Genomic DNA, 18174 nt, shown 5'->3' on the forward strand with positions numbered 1-18174 from the left:
GGTGAAGCAACTGCAAAAGATTCTCTACAGAAGGGGGCAGCATTTTCTGCAACCAATATGCTGCTTTTACATTTCTTATGGACATTTACATGACACTTTGATTGGAAACAAACATTGAGTTGGAACGGCAGTTCTTGCACACAATGACTTGAACGAGCCTATTTTATGATCAACATATTGTTAATTCTTGAATAAAAATCCAGCAACAATACAGAAACATGCAGGGGGAAAAAAGCAAAGCAAAACATAAACCAAAAAACAAAAATGCTAAACAAAAAACCAGGCAAGACAAAAAGCAAATAAAACAAAAGAAAAACAAAAACCAACTGTTGTTGTGTTTTTTTTAAAGATTTATTCTTAACATTATCTTGGAAACTCTTATATGTATATATGCACTGACCCTTCAATCACTGTACCATATACAGTATGTAGTTTCTAATAGTATGAAATGATCTCACAAATGACTTAATCTTTTTTACCGTTTGCTACATTATCTGAACTGGTGTTGTCATTTATAAGTTGTGTATTGATCACTTGAGTGCAACTTTCTCTTAGTTATGTATTTTTGGGATTCACTGTCATGTGAAATTGCTGGGTTGTGTGTGAAATTGCACTGATAATGCTGACTTATTTATATCAAATATTGTCCTGAAAACAAAGCAACCAGCAGAACAAACCGTAGGCTATGTGTGACCCTCTGAAAATTGATCTACGCTGCACATCAGCAGGTCGTGATGCACTTAGTGCTGATAGTGGGTCACATGAATGCTCTATCCGGTTATTTGTGTTGACTAGCACAGTGTTTTGTTTGGCTTCCCATTCATCTCATAACTAAATAGATCATGTTGAGGAAGGATTATTGCAAGAGGTAAAATGTTTGGTAAAACACTGGCAAAATATGTAACTGGATATAATAAATACATATTGCTCCACTGATTGCACTTCCTAAGGCTGACATTGTTTTTTTTTTATTATGACTTCTTTATATTTGTTCTGAGTCTGATAAGATGCATCTGTTTTCCAGATTTGATGACCAAGGATGCATCACTGAGCTGGACTACCAGAATACACACACTGGGATCTACTGGTTGGAAATGACAAACTTCTGAATGGATGTTTTCACGTGTGGAGAGGATGCTGGTCTCTTCATCCTGCTGACGTGGTCTCGGTAGTTTCGGGTGCGTCTCCATTCCTTGTCATTTTCCATCTCCTGTTCTTCCAGAAAGGCCCACCTCAGCCCGAGAGAAGATGTGACCCAGGGAAAGGAATAATCTGGCTGCCTGTAGCCCCCTCCCTTTCTCCCACACGTTTGGCTCGTAGCTCCTTTCTCTCTGTCTTTCTCTCTCTCACTTGGTCTCTCTTGGAGATATTACCACTCTCACCAGGGATGGATGTACCGCCTGAAACCAGCAAGCATATAAAGAAGTCCACAAGTCAAAAGCTGGAGGATCAGAAAAAGGTAAGACATGTGGTTCATTCCTACCACTTCCTCTGTCTTCCGCAGGGCTGAAAGTTCAAGACCATAAGCAGTGCAGAATGGTTTTCTTGCTGTACTCAAAGCTGCTGCTGCTGTTGGGATTTGTATGTCCTGTTGGTTATTTATAAGCAGAGATTCCGGTAGTTCTGCAGGGGTGTAGGAATGATCTGTAAAGTGGAGGGAACACAAATATAACACAGTCATTATCAAGCCAACTATTATTAATTGTTATCATGTCATTAATATTCAGTAGGTCAATAAATTCTACCTATTATGGACTAAACCTTATATGGACGGCCACATTTAAAAAAAATTTTTAAGGACGATAAAAGGACTCAAAATACAACTGTATTTTCAGACATGGAACTGTGGATTAACTGTTTTGTATATATATATATATATATATATATATACAGTATTATTATTAGCATGGCTGTGATTAGGCCAGAGGCACGAGGCCGAGTGCCGGAGGCAATCATAGCCGCTGATATAGAGCCGGTATCGCTCGAGTACGAGAGTGATATTCGTTTATACAACAGTTCGACGGAACATGTGTGTAATTAAACAAGAAACAACGGAGTGCCTAATAAAACCCTCTTTTGTGTGGAACTACTTCCTTCCGCCACGGATTCAAAGCTCAAGTTGACAGTTAAACATGCGTCACTTTTAGAATTCATATCAAGGGCATGTGCTGCATCAATTAGGTTATTAGTGAGAAATAATGAGGTTATAAGAGAGAAACAATGCGGCAAGACGTGCAGTCAAATGAGAGCGAGAGAGACCGCGAAGCTAGATGTTTCTTCTTATATTAACTAACGTACTCTACGATTAGCTCAGTGAATAATTATAAAAAAACATAGAAATTTATAATGCTGAAATTATAAAATATTTCTATTATTATTATTATTATTTATTGTATTTTTATTTATTTTTTTTAGAAAAAGTTCCACAGTGAACATATAGATGGGGAGGGATTTTATGTAACTATTAAATAAATATAAATTATATTACATTTTATTAATGTTCTTTTTTATTAGTCCATATTTAGAGAGCTTTGGAATGTGTTTTTTTTTTTTTGTTATGAAAAAAGTTGACAACCATCATAAGCATGAGAAGAGGGGATGAAAGTTAGGTTAAAGATACTATAGACTCTAAAGATAGAATTTACTGGTGTTTGCACTGGTTAGAAGAACTGAAACACTTGATTTGAAGAAGCACTGGGAAGTTGTTTAGCGCCTCAGGTCTGCTCTACATTCTACATCTAGGACACTGTCCTTCTGTCGCTCACACTGCAGGTGAGAGTGGAGCTCCTGCTCTAAAGTGTGATTAGTTTTTAACACTTTGCCTATGGACATGAGAGAAGTGTGTGCACTGTTTGATCTGGATGGAGTCCCGCTGACCTGATTCTGGCTAATGAGGTACCTATGATAAGCCATCTTCTTCCCGAGAGTACCTAACCTGCAGAAGACACCCAGTAATCTATCAGGCCTGACACCTGCAGCATCATTAGGAGTTGATGAAGTTAGGAACCAGACTTTATTGGGGATTTTATTTCTGTTTTAGGCCTAACATCTACTGGGAGGTCTCATATTAGCTCTTTAACGATACAAGTGGCAGAGTAGGGGCAAAGAAAGATGGATGTGTATGTGTGTTGCAGGTGCAAGCTTCTGCTTACGTTTTGGAAAACTGGATTTTTTTTTTATACAGTAATTAGAGCCAGTTAGTTTCTTTAGTTCTGGGGTGTTACAAAGTATTTGTGAAATCTAGCTAACAAAATATATATTGTGTGTTGGAGTGTTCCAGACGCTACATTTATTTCTTTAGTTTTATTCAACTTTTTAAAATGCATTTTCAAAGACACTAAAAAGGATTCCATTAATTTATAGATATATCATGTTCAAATGCTGCTATAATGTGCCATTTCAGATTTGACATCATAAAGCAATGACTGCTAGGAATTCCGTGTAAATCTAACCAGCCATAACCACCAACAAGCGATAGATTTCTTAGATTACTTGAATTTCTTCACTCTGTATAGCCCCACCCTCTGAAATCTCATTGGTCAAAAATCCACTTCTCATAAATGTATGTTAAACATAAAATATATTATATGATTCTATGCTATGATTGTATCACATCACAAAGCAGTTTCATGTGCAGTGTGGACAGACAAATCACTAGATACTAGAAACGTATTCTGTCTGGTTATGACAGTTATTAATAACTGTTCAGGGCTGGCCTGTCGCATAGGCTAAATAGGCAAATGCTAGGGGTGCCATCCATCCATAGGGGCGCCCAAATTAGTTAAGTTTTTTAAATAATATTATTTTAATTAGGGGTGCACTATATATCGAAATACAATCAATATTGCATTATAGCTTAATGCCATAGTCATATTGCGAAGGTTGCGATTTAATAAAAAAATACCAATGCGCTGCAGTTTTCAGCCTGAAGCAGTAATGAGTTTGAGTGCAGCCCATGACATGCAGCACTTTACTCTGAAACATGCAGCGTATTTATTTATTTGCTGGTAAACCACCAAAATAAAAGCAGTTTAATATTTGAATTTGAGCAGAGATGCACCGATCGACCATAGGCCATAAATTGGAATAATAATAATGTATATTTTTTTTATTTCAGAGTCTGTAAACCCAAAAGAAGAGAAAATGAAGAGTTCAGATGCAAAAACCTTTAAGTGCCGTCTGAATTTTTTTTCTAAAATGACCATTTTTATCAGGCTGCTATATTTATGTTAAGTTATTTCACTTTAATGGCATAGAACTTAAACATAGAAGTCTGATAAAAATGCTAAGTTTAGAAGAAAATTTCAGACAGCATTTAGAGGCTTTTGCATCTGAACTCTTCAAATACATTAGCAGGCAGAGCAAGCTCACTGTTCACATTGTGCAAAGTATGAATGTATCTGAGGGGAACTGACTGTCTTAAGAAAAAGTTTAGATGGCATTTTCCTTTCATCTTGCCTCAGTATAATGCATTGTGTTTACAGCGGTAATCAAGGAAACAATGCATCACTGCTGTTCCTTAAGCGCCACCTGCTGACAGAGAGTGAATTTACATTTTCATTCAGCCCATCTGCTGTTTGGTATGTTTTGTGTAGCCTAATTTCATAAAGCTAAAGTCGGACCATTCTGTTTTTGCTTCAGGTTTTGAAATTATACAGTCTAAATTAGATCAAAATGTAGGCTAATAAAGCAACTAACCATATTCTTCATGCACTCATATTTTCATTCTTTCTTGTCTTTTGCTTAAATAAAATACATAAAAAATCAGTATTGGTGTGCTGTTAAACGACACAGTGGTACATCATTTCCATGGATTTCTATTATGCTATCTTGTAAAAAAAAAAAAAAAAAGTATATTCATTCTTCCAAAACTGATTGTACATAAAGCAAAATTGATCATGACTCAACTTCTTTTCTTTAGTGAACTGGTGCAAAAATGTTGCATTCGAACTTTAGGTCTGCGTCAGCCGTCAGGCAGCCTATCAGTGGACACAAGATGTGATGATGATGCAAGTGTCGTTGCATTTGAATGCTTTTGTTAGCCTATCCAGTTGAACCCACTAGATGCGGCGCTGCTACGTTGTTCATTCAATATATTGCGGAAAACGAGAGCATCAGTGTGGAGAAGATGTTGTTTACGTCAAAACTGAAACCAAGTCGTTCACACAGAATGCATATTTATCACATTTTCTAGCAGGACATCTATCAGCGTGGCACTCGCGTCTGGCACAAGAGAGCGGCATGTTTAGAAAGCCATGTAAAATTAATGTAAGTTCAACTGGTAACACTTTACAATAAGGTTCCATTAGTTAATGTTAGTTCATTTATTAACTAACATGAACAAACAATGAACAATACATTTATTACAGTATTTATTCATCTTTGTTAATGTTAGTTAATGAAAACACAGTCGTTCATTGTTAGATCATGTTAATTCACAGTGCATTAAATAATGTTAACAAGCACAAGTTTCGATTTTAAGATAGTTTGATTGACAGTAGCGTTTCAGCACAGACTGGACTGGCGTCTTACCTTAGACCCGCCCTGAGTGAGCTGAGCTGTCATCAGTCAGCCATTTTTTTTACCGCTGGAGCAGATGTAGACAAGAATGACTCCTAACAAGCGATTGAGGTGTTGGATGTAATAATGAACATAGCAATCGTCGTTTACATCTGAGCCGCTGAAGTCACAGTGTATTATGCTTGTTTTTGAAGGGAATGCACCCCTGATCTACATAAATGTGTCTATGTTCGCGCGAATCATTCGTGATCCAGCTTCACCTACAAGGTTTTTTTAACAAATCTTTGCAACTCGCCTTTCCTAATAATGTGCTAATTAGCAAGTTTCACAATGAATGCAGCTAAAGTAAACAGTCTCTCTGAGACTAGAGACCTCTCAGAGAGAGGTTAATTCCTTTAAATTAACATTTAAAGGAAAATGCTACAAATCTGCATGCTCTGAAAAGAGCTGTTTTTGACAGGGTAAAAAATGTGTTTTTTACACTACCATTGAGAAATTTTAACCAAACTATGTTACAGACTTTTCATTAAGACCCTAAAGAATCATATCAACTTGTGGAAAATGGGCATCCTATGACCCCTTTAAGCAAATTCCTGACAGTATTTTTTAACATCAAAAGAGGGTTTGCACTGGCACAAGCTGTTAGTAAATCTGGCCCTTAAAATTAAAACTTAAAAAATTTTTTTTTGCTATATCGATCAGTTTTATCTGCTTTTGTTTCAGGGTTTGCACCGTTCTGAATGATGCAATGTTACGACTGATTCTAAATGCGCCCATGCATTAATTAACCAAAACACCCCACTGCTTTGCATATCTGCGCAATCTGCTCATGTGCAGCACCCTAGCCACATTTGACCAGATGCGTATTCCCCTTTTAAATTGGACCAAAGGGAAACCAAGTTTCTCATTTTCCTTCTGCCTACAGCAACCTCCAGCAAAACGGCCAGGCTGAATGGAGGAAACTGCTGTGTTTGGCAGCTCTGCAGGGCTGTGTTCCCAGCAGAGTGCCCAACTCTACAGAATGTGGTGTGCTTTATTGTAAATGGCTAGATAAATGCACAATCACTTAAACACAGCATCGTGGCTCATACAGAGGTTACTGTGTTGCCTGCTCCGATTATTAAAACCGTCTGCGGTCCTGCCCATTTTACTCTTATCAGCCTTTTCGGAGTACTAATTATTGTGGCCCCTTTTGGGACGTGCTGGCTACAATGAACAATTTATATTACATTATGTATAGAGTCTGAGGGAGTGTGAGTATATGATACGGTTAATTGCTCCCATTTATCTTGTCTGGAGGAAGGTAGATTCTTTAGCATAGCCCACCTTCTTCCTGCCCATCCCTGCATGCTGGGAGGATCTGATAGGTGGATATTTCTGCATATTGTTGTTGGGAGGCAGTGGTCCATGTTCTGTCTCCGCTCACACCTGCTCTCCATTAGTTCAGCTTGGCAGGGAGTAGCACGCAATTATCAAGGCCTCCCTGAGCTCTGTGGCCAATCAGAAGGAGCTGTGGATTTGCTGACACTTGTCTGACAAATGGCTGCTGTGCAGGTAACCACTGTTACCTACCACTGTCATTGGCTGTGTTCAGAATAGCATTATACTCATTCAGTTTTTGTATGCGGTATGTATATTGCACGTTATGCTGATTTTCTCTATGCCTTGTATATTTGCCAAAATGTGCATTATTCATCAGAGCAGACAGCGAGGAGGAATACGGTTTCTGATAATGCAATGTGTTTGACACGTACTTGACACCTTCCTTTTTCAGTATGACTTATGAAGTCAAAGCAATATCTACTGCAATTTTTAACTTCTTTTTCTTGACTCATTATTGTATCACTCTACCAAAAGACCTTCCCTTATTTTCACACTTAGATTAAATGTGCTGTCATCATGTTCCATCCAAATATCAATTTTTTAAATAATCTTTATCATAATTATTTATTTTATTTTTATGTGTTTTATTAATATTGGCAATACAATTTTGAAAGCCCCCGAAATAGAAATAATAATTATGACAAAACTATCTGTTTTCTATCTTTATACAGAAACTAGGAAACAAACAGAAACAATAGTTATTAAGGGGAGAATATTAAAAAAAAAAATGTTTTAAGCATTTTAATTGTTAAATATATTTCAGTGTATTAAAAATATAAATATTACAAATTATACAAATTATATTAAAACATTTACAAATAGTTATTGATAAATTAATAAATAAATAAATAAATATATAAAAAATATATATCCATCCATTCCCCATACCGCTTAGGGTTATATATAATAATAAATAATCATATAAATAATGAATATTAATAACAGTATAAACAGCATGATTTGAATGGCTGATGACTTGAATGATTTTAAGTCATCCTGTCGTCCTCTAGTGTATCCTGACCCCATGTTTGAGGACCACTGCCCTATTCTTTTTCAGGTGATACTTATTAAAAAAATAGTAGGTATTATATATCATGTACTGTGCAGTAACCAGTGTGTTAGCATTCAGTTTTGATGACCACTGAGTGACATCCAATCACTGTGGAGGTCTTGTCACAGGAAGTCAGTATAATCTCAGTATCATTTCTGCAGTGTCTGAGCCCAGTGCTGTGATGCCGCCATACCCCCATGGTTGGCAAATGTATGCTCTTAGCATTAATAAACTGGGTCTTTAGAAGATGTCAGATTAGTCTAATTTTAGTGTTTCACAGTCATAAAAATGCAGTGCTTCTCGTAACATTGCTGTAACCACTCTGAAATGGGATGTTGTTTTCCTTTGTAACAACTTGAAAAACTATTTCACCAACCCTATTACACAGCTTGTCGCTTTTAATTTGCTTCTACTCTTTTTAACAAGCCTGTTTTTTTCTTCAAAGGTTAGCATGTAATTCTGAATCTTCCCTTTTCATTCAGTTTTATTCAGCTATAAACCTGTTTCCTGGTTCACTGCATGACAAGCAATATTATCTTGGGTTAAATAGTGATTTGGCGCTGTGTAACGTGAAGGACCTGCAGTCAGAGGCAGGTTTGGGATGCGGTTTGGGTCTCTAATCTTCTTATCGTGAGCTGGCACACAGTCTGAAGGGCGGCGTTGAAGCAATGAACCCACTTGACCTCGGGCCGACTGCTTCTGGCAGGAGCAACACTCCCCTGCATCGCAGCACTAGCACGCTAATTCAAAAGAAGCCCCCTTTGCCCTACTCCCCCTTGTGATGGAAGACTGTTACTTGTCTGGGTCTGAGCGCACAAGTGCCGGTGGCACCGTCCCGAAGAGTCGGACTGTCTGGGTGTCACAATATGACTGAGTCACCATAAAAATATAACCGACAGCTCACAGGAAACTGTGAAAATGCAAGAGGAGAAATACAACATTGCCCCTTTTCCAGCAAGAAAGGAAATTTGTCACTCAGTGTCGACTTTCAAAAGAAACATCACTTTTGCACGCACACTTTTTGTCTGTCTTTCTCTCCTTCTCATTTCTTAACCTTGGCAGTTTGTTGAGTGTTGGGAAAGAGAATGATGTGTCAGTGGTTTCACATCTGTTGTATGTCTGAAGTTATTATTTTACAGTATTAGGCCCCGTCCACACGGACACGCGTTTAGCTGTATACGCATACATTTTGTATCGTATAGGCGTTTCGTCCACACGGATCCGGCGTTTTGGGAGAGTGAAACCGATATTTTTTGAAACCTGGTCCCAGAGTGGATAAATCTGAAAATGCCACCCTTGCGTGCATTTGCGTGCAATCCGTATATTTTCTGAAACAATGACGTCATCAGCCCACGTCAGCCCAAATGTATTGTTCGTTTGTATACCGCGCCCAAGGTTTATGGGCATACACTCTTAAAAATAAAGGTGCTTCAAACGGTTCTTCAAGCGATGCCAAAGAAGAACCATTTTTGGTTCCACAAAGAACCATTCAGTCAAAGGTTCTTTAAAGAACCATCTCTTGCTTATCTTTTTATAATCTGAAGAACCTTCTTTCACCACAAAGAACCATTTGTGAAACAGAAAGGTTCTTCAGATGTTAAAGGTTCTTTATGGAACCATTTAGACAAAAAGGTTCTTCTATGGCATCGTGAAGCACCTTTATTTTTAAGAGTGTAGTCAAAGTCTTCTCCGTTTTTAGTGTATCTCTGTGGCAGAATTACAGCGCCACATACTGGTCTGGCATGTACAGTATACTACATCGTTTTGTGGTTTCGTGTGGACGCAGATATTTCTTGAGACAAGGGGGAAAAAAGATTGGATAGGGAAAGCTCTGGCTTCATGTGGACGTAGCCTAAATGTAAATGATAGGTTATATTCATTTTTTTACTTTTGAATTTAGAATTTAGAATTTTTTTTACTATTATTATTGCTCATACTAAGGGTTGAGAATTTATACTCTATAGACGCAAATTGAGGGATATGGTTTTGTGTTTAATGATAGGTTCATAGAAATAAAACGTGGACCTTTGGACTATAATATTTCAGCCTATATGTATTTAATTTTATAGAGGTAGGGATGCAATGATATATAATTTTTCTCAGGCTCTGAGTAAATGTTGTGTTGCAGCTTGCACTTAATTTTTTATTATTTTATTTTATTATCTTCAATAATAGGTGGGGTCCAATGATCATTTAACTATACTTCATTGTCTTAAATTTATTGGCCTGTTTTATTCTTTGGACCAATAAAATAACATAAAAAAATAATGTATCCCTATATTGAAAATATTGTGCACTTTTTTGAGCTCTTTGACTTGGGCCCCACATAGCAACCAGTCTGAAACTATAGCAACCACATAGCAACATGCGAACAACCATACTGAACACTTTAGCATCAGTATAGCAATACAATATCAACCACCCAAAACACCCTATTTTTGAATTCTATGAATTTCCTTCATAAAATGTATAAGTCTAGATTTTAGCTTTTTTATTTGTTTCCTAAGCATTAAACCCGAACCCAAGCTTAATGTTATGACATTATCCTAGTCTTATTTGCTTTGACACTAAAGTAATTTTAACACCATATTGTTAGACATAGATCATTTCTGGATTGAAATTCTGCCTGAATGGCTCATTGAGTTTCAGATCTTGGTGGTTTTTCCTCCCAGGGATCTTTATATTGTAGAATACATCCCCCGCAGCCCTATCTAACCAAAGAATTCAAATAGCTTCCCTAAAGCTCCAGGAATCCTTTTCCTTCCTGCTTTACTCATGATGCCAGTCTCTCTGGTTATTGGTTTTACTGTGGTGAGATGAGATTGCTTTCTCCTCCAGCTCGAATATCCGTCAACAATTGTGCCTATGCAGAGATACAGCAACGCTGTGCCTGTTAGAGGCCAGTTTTAAATCACAGGGAAGCATATGTGCTTACAGCGGGATTGGGAATTCAAATGGATTGCCAGAGCTGTATGGAAAGTATATGTCCACCATAAACTTTCATAGCAGGCTTTCTCCAGTCGTATCGACGCTAACATGCTGATTTCCTGAAGTACGGGAATGTCAGAGAGGACTACCGCAATCTAACCCAGCAAAATGTGTCTTTGAAATAGAATCCCATTATTTGACTAGTGAGGCGAAAGTCTAACTGAGTTGCATTGTGGGCCGAGGAATAAAAGAAGAACAATTTGTATCTAATATTGCAACCAATATAAATGGTAATTATGTTGGGGCTTCAGACACGCACTCTCTCACGGTAATCAAAGAGCCTGGAAGCACACGGCTCTAAATCTAGTTTCAGGATGCCCTATCAGAAATCAGAGCTGACAGTATAGTGGTAATCATAAGTCGGGAACTAATTCAGCAAAGCTTATCATATTTCTTTTTCCACCTAATGGGAAAACTCAAGGGTCAGTGACCTGTGCTACGAGTTTAAACTCTGAACACTGTGACTCATTGTATGCCTCTTTATTAGAGCATATTATGCTGATACTGAGTGCTTAAGAGTTGGGTGGTTTGATTTCAGACCTCCGTGTACGCTTGGTTGATGATTTTTCATTTAGTTACGATCATCAGGTCGTAAATTTGCATTCATGTATACTTGAATAATCCTTCAATATATTGCAGGTGTAATTCACAAAAAGACTGAATTGCATATATTTATATTATATAAAAAATGCAATGTATTATATAATTAAATAACCCACTGTGTCTGTATGGCATTCATATAAACTGTCATTCATATAAAGTCTGTCCATTACAGTTGAACTCAGAGGGTTTATTAACTAAAATATTGAATTGTTTCAATAGAATATTATATGATTATATGATCATTTATTTATTTAAATAATTAAAATTCCCATCACTCCGTCATTTGGATTTCAGAGAGGCCAACATGAGATCAGATCAGGGGCAGTACGGGGACTTGGGGTAAAAATGCTACTAAAATGAATAAAAATGCCTCCCAAATTGATGATACTGGGGAAAAAATGTCCCTGCACAGTTAAACGATTATGACTATTGCAATTAATACCTGTATAATTCAAGTAATTGTATGGGCCCGACCACACAACCTCTTTATTTTTATGCTAGAAACATAAAAAAAAAATCCCTATCAGGTAATTGGATGACAGTTAGTTTCTTTTTACACGCCAATATAGGTGCAACCAAAAATAACATAAATCAACTTGAAAAATAACTTAAGGCTGGTTGTGTTCACATCAAACAAAGATTTTATTGGGTAACAAGATATTCCACTCAAGCTTTTTCCCAGTTCACCAGTCACTCATTTTCATCCCTTCCGGGATGAGTGGATGGTCTATTTAATTATAAATATCTTTGCTCTGATAGCTCTGACTCCCACACTGCATTGCAATATAAACCCTTTAAACCACAGTGTTTGTTTTTGTTACACCTGTTCGTCGGGAAACATGACGGATGACTGACGTATTGTTACATCTGCATTCCTCAACAGCAGTGCATCATTTTCCAGAACTTTAGGATGTCAAATTTCTTGCATGCTATTCTATTTTCTACCTGTGAGTTGTGTTGTGGTCTCACATTACTCTCTAAGAGCAAGTGCAGTTGTTGTTTATTGAGCAACATGTTCATGATTTTTATTGTGTCTTGATCATTTTTTAACAACCTCTTCACAAATTAAAAGAAATTAATACTTTTCTTCAGCAAGGATGCATTGAATTAATCAAAAGTGACAGAAAAGACATTTATGTTACACAAGTTTTCATATACATGCTGTTCTTCTAAACTTTCCATTCTTCAGAATCCTGAGAAAAAAGTATCATGGTTTCCACAAAAATGTTAAGCAGCACTCTTATCAACATTGATAATAATAATAAATGTTCCTTGAGCATCAAATCTGAAAATTAGAATGATTTCTGAAGGTTCATGTGGCTGCTAAAAATTCAGCATCACAGGAATTTATATTTGAGGTTTTATTCTAAAATATAAATAAAATAGCAACAGTTATTTTAAACTGTACTAATATTTCACAATGTTACTTCTTTTACTGTCGTTTTGACCAAATAAATGATGCCTTGGTGAGCACAAGAGAATTCGTTCAGAGACTTTTGAATGGTAATGTTTGTTTTTATGAAAATATACCTGAAAACATGGTTGACTGCAAAATTTGAATTGATACTGTTATTGAAAAAGCGTATTAAATTATCCTGGTTTAATTGAATTTAGTTTAATCTGCATCTGTAATGTAATGCCTTTTAAATAATGTATTTTCCCAGCAAGCTTATCTCAAGTTTAGAGTGTCTCAAGTAGAGAGATTTATAAACTTTTATAATAATTTCAAGTATAGAATGTAGAAACACAGTTGCATAGTTTGATATCTTCCCATCTGTTGCAGTCAGAAGCCCTGGTCACAGGGGATTGTGCAGTGAGGATTGGCGTGTTTGTGCATAGCCACGGTTACATCTGTCACAGGTGACTCATGAGATGTGGGGGCACTTTGCACCATGGGATACAAAGCAAGATGAGCTGGAGGGATATTTGTGTGTGTCCTTATGGCACTAACTGGCCAAGAAATGCAGTCCTGAATTGACATGAGACTCAGATTCACTGCGGCTGCCACAATTGGTCACTTTTGCATGGTTTAAACCTGCAAAACGCACCAAGACTGATGTATTGCGCCTTCTAAAGCACTTTACCATTGTCAGATGACACTAATATTATAGCAAGACCTTAAGCAATAAACATTAAAGTACACAATGTTTCAAAAGTCTAGTCACAAGACCCAAAATGATCTTTCAGCTTCAGTGTCAGCTCTGTAACTTCTCATCCCCCCAAAAAAGTCATGTGTTTAAACTTGAATTCAACTCTGTTTAAAGAATGTCCTTTAGAAATGTAATCTTGGCATCACTCTGAATATCATTCCATTTCCATCAGTCTTTAGATACATTTACCGGCTTCACATCAACAGTTATTAATCGCAGAACTGAGCTGCCGCAGACAAGCATCCATTACTCTCATTGTCCCTTTTGACAGGCACGGAATCATGGTTTTTCACTCCTGCCCATAACGTCCCACGCTACAGTGGAGTAAGTGCCTGTGCCTGGGATCACAACAGAACGTAACGGCTGATTTAGGGGCAAATCGTCTTTACTTGCCGTGAATGTCACTATAGCCGTCCGTCTCATAGGCAGAGCACAAAGCATCAAGGTTTTACTCTTGACACACTCTCTATCTTTTTCTTCTCTACTGGCGGCGGAGGAAAGATGCGTGTACATTAGGGTGGTCCTTATTTTTGGGCTTTTGAAATCTTCTGCTCTCACCCACCCAGTCAACTCCCCTTCATAAGAAATGAAAACAAATCAAATTTCACTGATATTGGACTACATTTGGGGTGTGCTCAACATAATTGAAATTCTGTCTTAATGAGAGAGAGAGCTTGTGTGAATTAGGCTACCTCTGTGCGTCCCTCAACAGTGTTCTGCAGCAGCGTCTCTAAACAGCGCGAAGAAAGAAATGTCATGTGTAGCCTTTAAGTTGCTACACTATATAGGCTAACTGATAAAATCGTCAGGGCAGCGCTGACAATACCTTTTTGTGCAAACTGCGTGAGCGAGCACGTGTGATTGCAGTAATTCCTGTGTGCTGTATAGGTACTAATTTCTGTTATTACAGTTAACTATGCGAAGTGATATGGAACTGTAATGCGGTCAAGAGAGCTGCCTGGAACTACGTTCGCTGAAAATAATTGCACACCTCAGAACGTTCGTCAGCCAATCAGATTCAAGCATTCAACGGCCCCGTAGTATAATTAATAATTAATCAATACCATTAGTAAACTGTGAATTAGGTTAAAAACGAACAGTGTCGTTAGTCTTAAAATGTTAAATTATGTCAGCGCTGATAGCCTCGTGGGCAACACATCGACATGTAGCGCTGTTGAGCTTCAGGCGTCCCGAGTTCGAATCCCGGCTCACGGACCTTTCCTGATCCCATCCCCCTCTCTCTCTCTCTCCCCCACTTTGCTTCCTGTCCACTTACTGTCCTATCGAAATAAAGGCCAACTGATTTCTCTCTACCATCGCTTGTTGGTAAGACATTATAAATGTAACTGATGAAATGTTTTGTTTTCCATAGTTCAAGATGTTTTGCACTCTAAGGCTGGTATGAGTAAGTAAATGCTGTAGTGTTGACCTCTTGTGGGATATTTTGGCTGTGTGTGGGCAGCTTAGCAGTGAACCGATCAGGATTTATGAAGAGATCAGAGCAGTCTCTATAAACTTACTTCTTATCTTATATGGAGGTGTTTGCTAAATGTGAACTTAGTCAAATATGTCCTAAAGCCAAGCAGTTTCATAACTGTTTATTAGTTTTTCTTGGCTGGCTTTTCATAAAGGGAAAATAAAAGTTTGTCACGACATTTCAGTGATGTTTGAAACCATTAGTGAGAGAAACAGTGGAACGGAGATAGAGAGATCATCTTAATAAGGCAGCACTGGTTTTGGAAGTAGCTGAGTTGTGGAAAACAAATGGCCCTGTGAATAAGACAGTGCTTCTCTTAGCCTGCGGTAACTGCACACTTTGGGTTTGTGGGAAGATCCTTCAAGGTCAACACTAACAACTTCTGGGTAAAGCCACATAATATCCATTTCCCCCATAATATCTCCAAATGGTTTTCAAGCTCTGAAGCAAACCAGTCTTGTTTTAGTGTCCATGACATTGACCTGTCATCCCTGAGCTCATGAGTTACATAAGGCTAGCTGATCCCAGCTGACCAATATCGTTTTTTAAATTAAAACTGGATTTAAGTTGTCAAACAACTAATTATAGAAGGTTTGAATGATGAAAAAAGTAGCTCTTGTGCACTCAAGATCTAGATCCATGGCACATTAGCAATATTTTAGAATACTTTTCCATAGCTTGTAACTATTTATGATAGTATTTTTTTATAATTATTTTATTTTATTAATTTTACTATCCTCACAGGGATCTAAACTTTTAAACAATAAATTAAACCCATTTGGCTATAAGTTTCACAGCATACTTTGTATAATGAGGAAGCATTCATACTGAAATGGACTGATTTCGAATACCCTAGATAGGCAACAAACCTCTTAACATTTATAGTTGATTCCAGTAGTTAGCATGTTGCTAAGCTAATGACACGATTCTGTAATTATTACAAACTATAGTACACACAAATAATGGGTAAAATAGTCATATTATTTTGAATGCCCTAGATGGGTACCAACTCTTCCAACATTTACGGTTGATACATTAGAGTTTATTATCAGCTTGTGGCTAAGCTAACAATGTGATACTCTAATAAGCACAAAATATGTTTTGAACACACAAATATTGTACACACAAATACATTTCAGTATTTAGTTAAATATAATCAAAATCAGCATTTAAGGTTCTGTAATTATTACAAACTATAGTACACACAAATAATGGGTAAAATAGTCATATTATTTTGAATGCCCTAGATGGGTACCAACTCTTCCAACATTTACGGTTGATTACATTAGAGTTTATTATCAGCTTGTGGCTAAGCTAACAATGTGATACTCTAATAAGCACAAAATATGTATTGAACACACAAATATTGTACACACAATTACATTTCAGTATTTAGTTAAATATAATCAAAATCAGCATTTAAGCATCTCTATTATCTTGGATTAGTTTTTTCTTTACACAGATCACATTCTTTTTTTAAACATCCATCACATTTCAGGGCACAGACACACCAGCAAAGGTTTCCTCACCACCTTTGTTTTTCTCTGCACAGATCATGAGATGAGATGACTGCTTTGGTAGTTTATTTACTGAAAGACCCAACAAGCGCCATCTCTCACTCTTGCTACCTCGATGGCTGATAGATTTAACAAAGACTGTTTACAAAGCAGAGAAGAACCGAGTTGGTTGTCATATATCTTGTCTACAGGCTCTTAGTGTTTGATATAGTTGTGTGCTCCACACAAGGACAATTTCTTGCAGTCAGCCGAATTTTAATGCACTATTCTCAACAACAACACATGAATTGCACAACATCAAAGTAATGGGTAGCTGTAGAACACATCCTAGACACCCAAATAGTGCCATATGACTGCTAATTCATTTTGTCGTGCACAGACTTCATTACTGCAGCACCTCATGCTTGGCTTAATCTCTTTTTGACATTCACATGCGCCACATGTGAAAGGTCAAATGGTTTGTTTAGATTTTTATAGTGTGAGCTGCATCTGTTGAGCCATTACATCACCCAAAACAACTAGCCAATTACTATATCAACAGAGGGCAAGTATTGCAGGTCTCTGCCAAAAAGAGCAGCTCTGCTACTGTAGGTCACAATTCATTGTTAATAATAGTGGATGCAGTCCTATGAAATTGTTGTGGTCGAGCGATAGAGATGTGGCTTGTGTGTTGGATGATTTTTACCTATGCTAGGATGTCGTTTGCCGGGTAACAACAGCTTTGCCAACAGCAAACCAGCTTAAACCAGGCTAGAGTTTTCAACAGGGTTTGATTGGAAAGGTTGCCCACATTCCTCATCACCGCTCTGCCCTCCTCCACTTTGAAAGCATTTTACTTCTATTAAGTTAGAACAGGGGTAGGCAAGTTCGGTCCTAGAGAGCCGCAGTCCTGCAGAGTTTAGCTCCAACCCTAATCAAACACACCTGAACAAGCTAATCAATGTCTTCAGGATTACTAAGGCTATAGGCAGGCGAGTTTTGTTTTCAGGGTTAGAGCTGAACTCTGCAGGACTGCGGCTCTCTAGGTCCGAACTTGCCTACCCCTGAGTTAGAAGTACACCTCAGGCACTTCAGCATCTGGCTGTACTGTAGTAATTGCCCTCTAGCAAGAGATTTTTATGTTTTATGTATATGTGTTTACACTTTACACTACCAATTAAAAGTTTGGGATCGTATGATTTAAAAAAAATGTTTTTAGCCTCTTATTCTCACCAACTCTGCATTCATTCGATAAAAAAATATAGTAAAGCAGTAATGTTGTGAAATATTATTACAATATAAAATAACTGTTTTCAATTTTAATATATTTTATATATAAAATGATTTCTCTGATGGCAAATCTGAATTTTCAGCAGCCATTACTTCAGTCACATCATTACATTCAATGTCACATGATCCTTCAGAAATCATTCTATTATTCTCATTCAAATTTTCTTATTCTTATTATTATCAGTGTTGACAACAGTTGCTTAATATTTTTGTGGA

General features: G+C 37.3%; 1 protein-coding gene across 1 annotated transcript in view; it reads left to right on the forward strand.

Moving 5' to 3' along the window:
* The first annotated feature begins 1411 nt into the window (after positions 1-1411).
* Positions 1412-18174, forward strand: part of LOC107560296 (neuron navigator 3-like) — a 234038-nt gene continuing 217275 nt past the window's right edge. The window contains exon 1 of the mRNA XM_016244436.1: positions 1412-1459. The gene's annotated coding sequence lies outside the window, so the exon portion shown is untranslated. The remainder of the gene's footprint in view (positions 1460-18174) is intronic.

Source organism: Sinocyclocheilus grahami, unplaced genomic scaffold (genome assembly GCF_001515645.1).
Source record: "Sinocyclocheilus grahami isolate Dianchi unplaced genomic scaffold, SAMN03320097.WGS_v1.1 scaffold719.1, whole genome shotgun sequence".
Taxonomy (NCBI): Eukaryota; Metazoa; Chordata; class Actinopteri; order Cypriniformes; family Cyprinidae; genus Sinocyclocheilus; species Sinocyclocheilus grahami.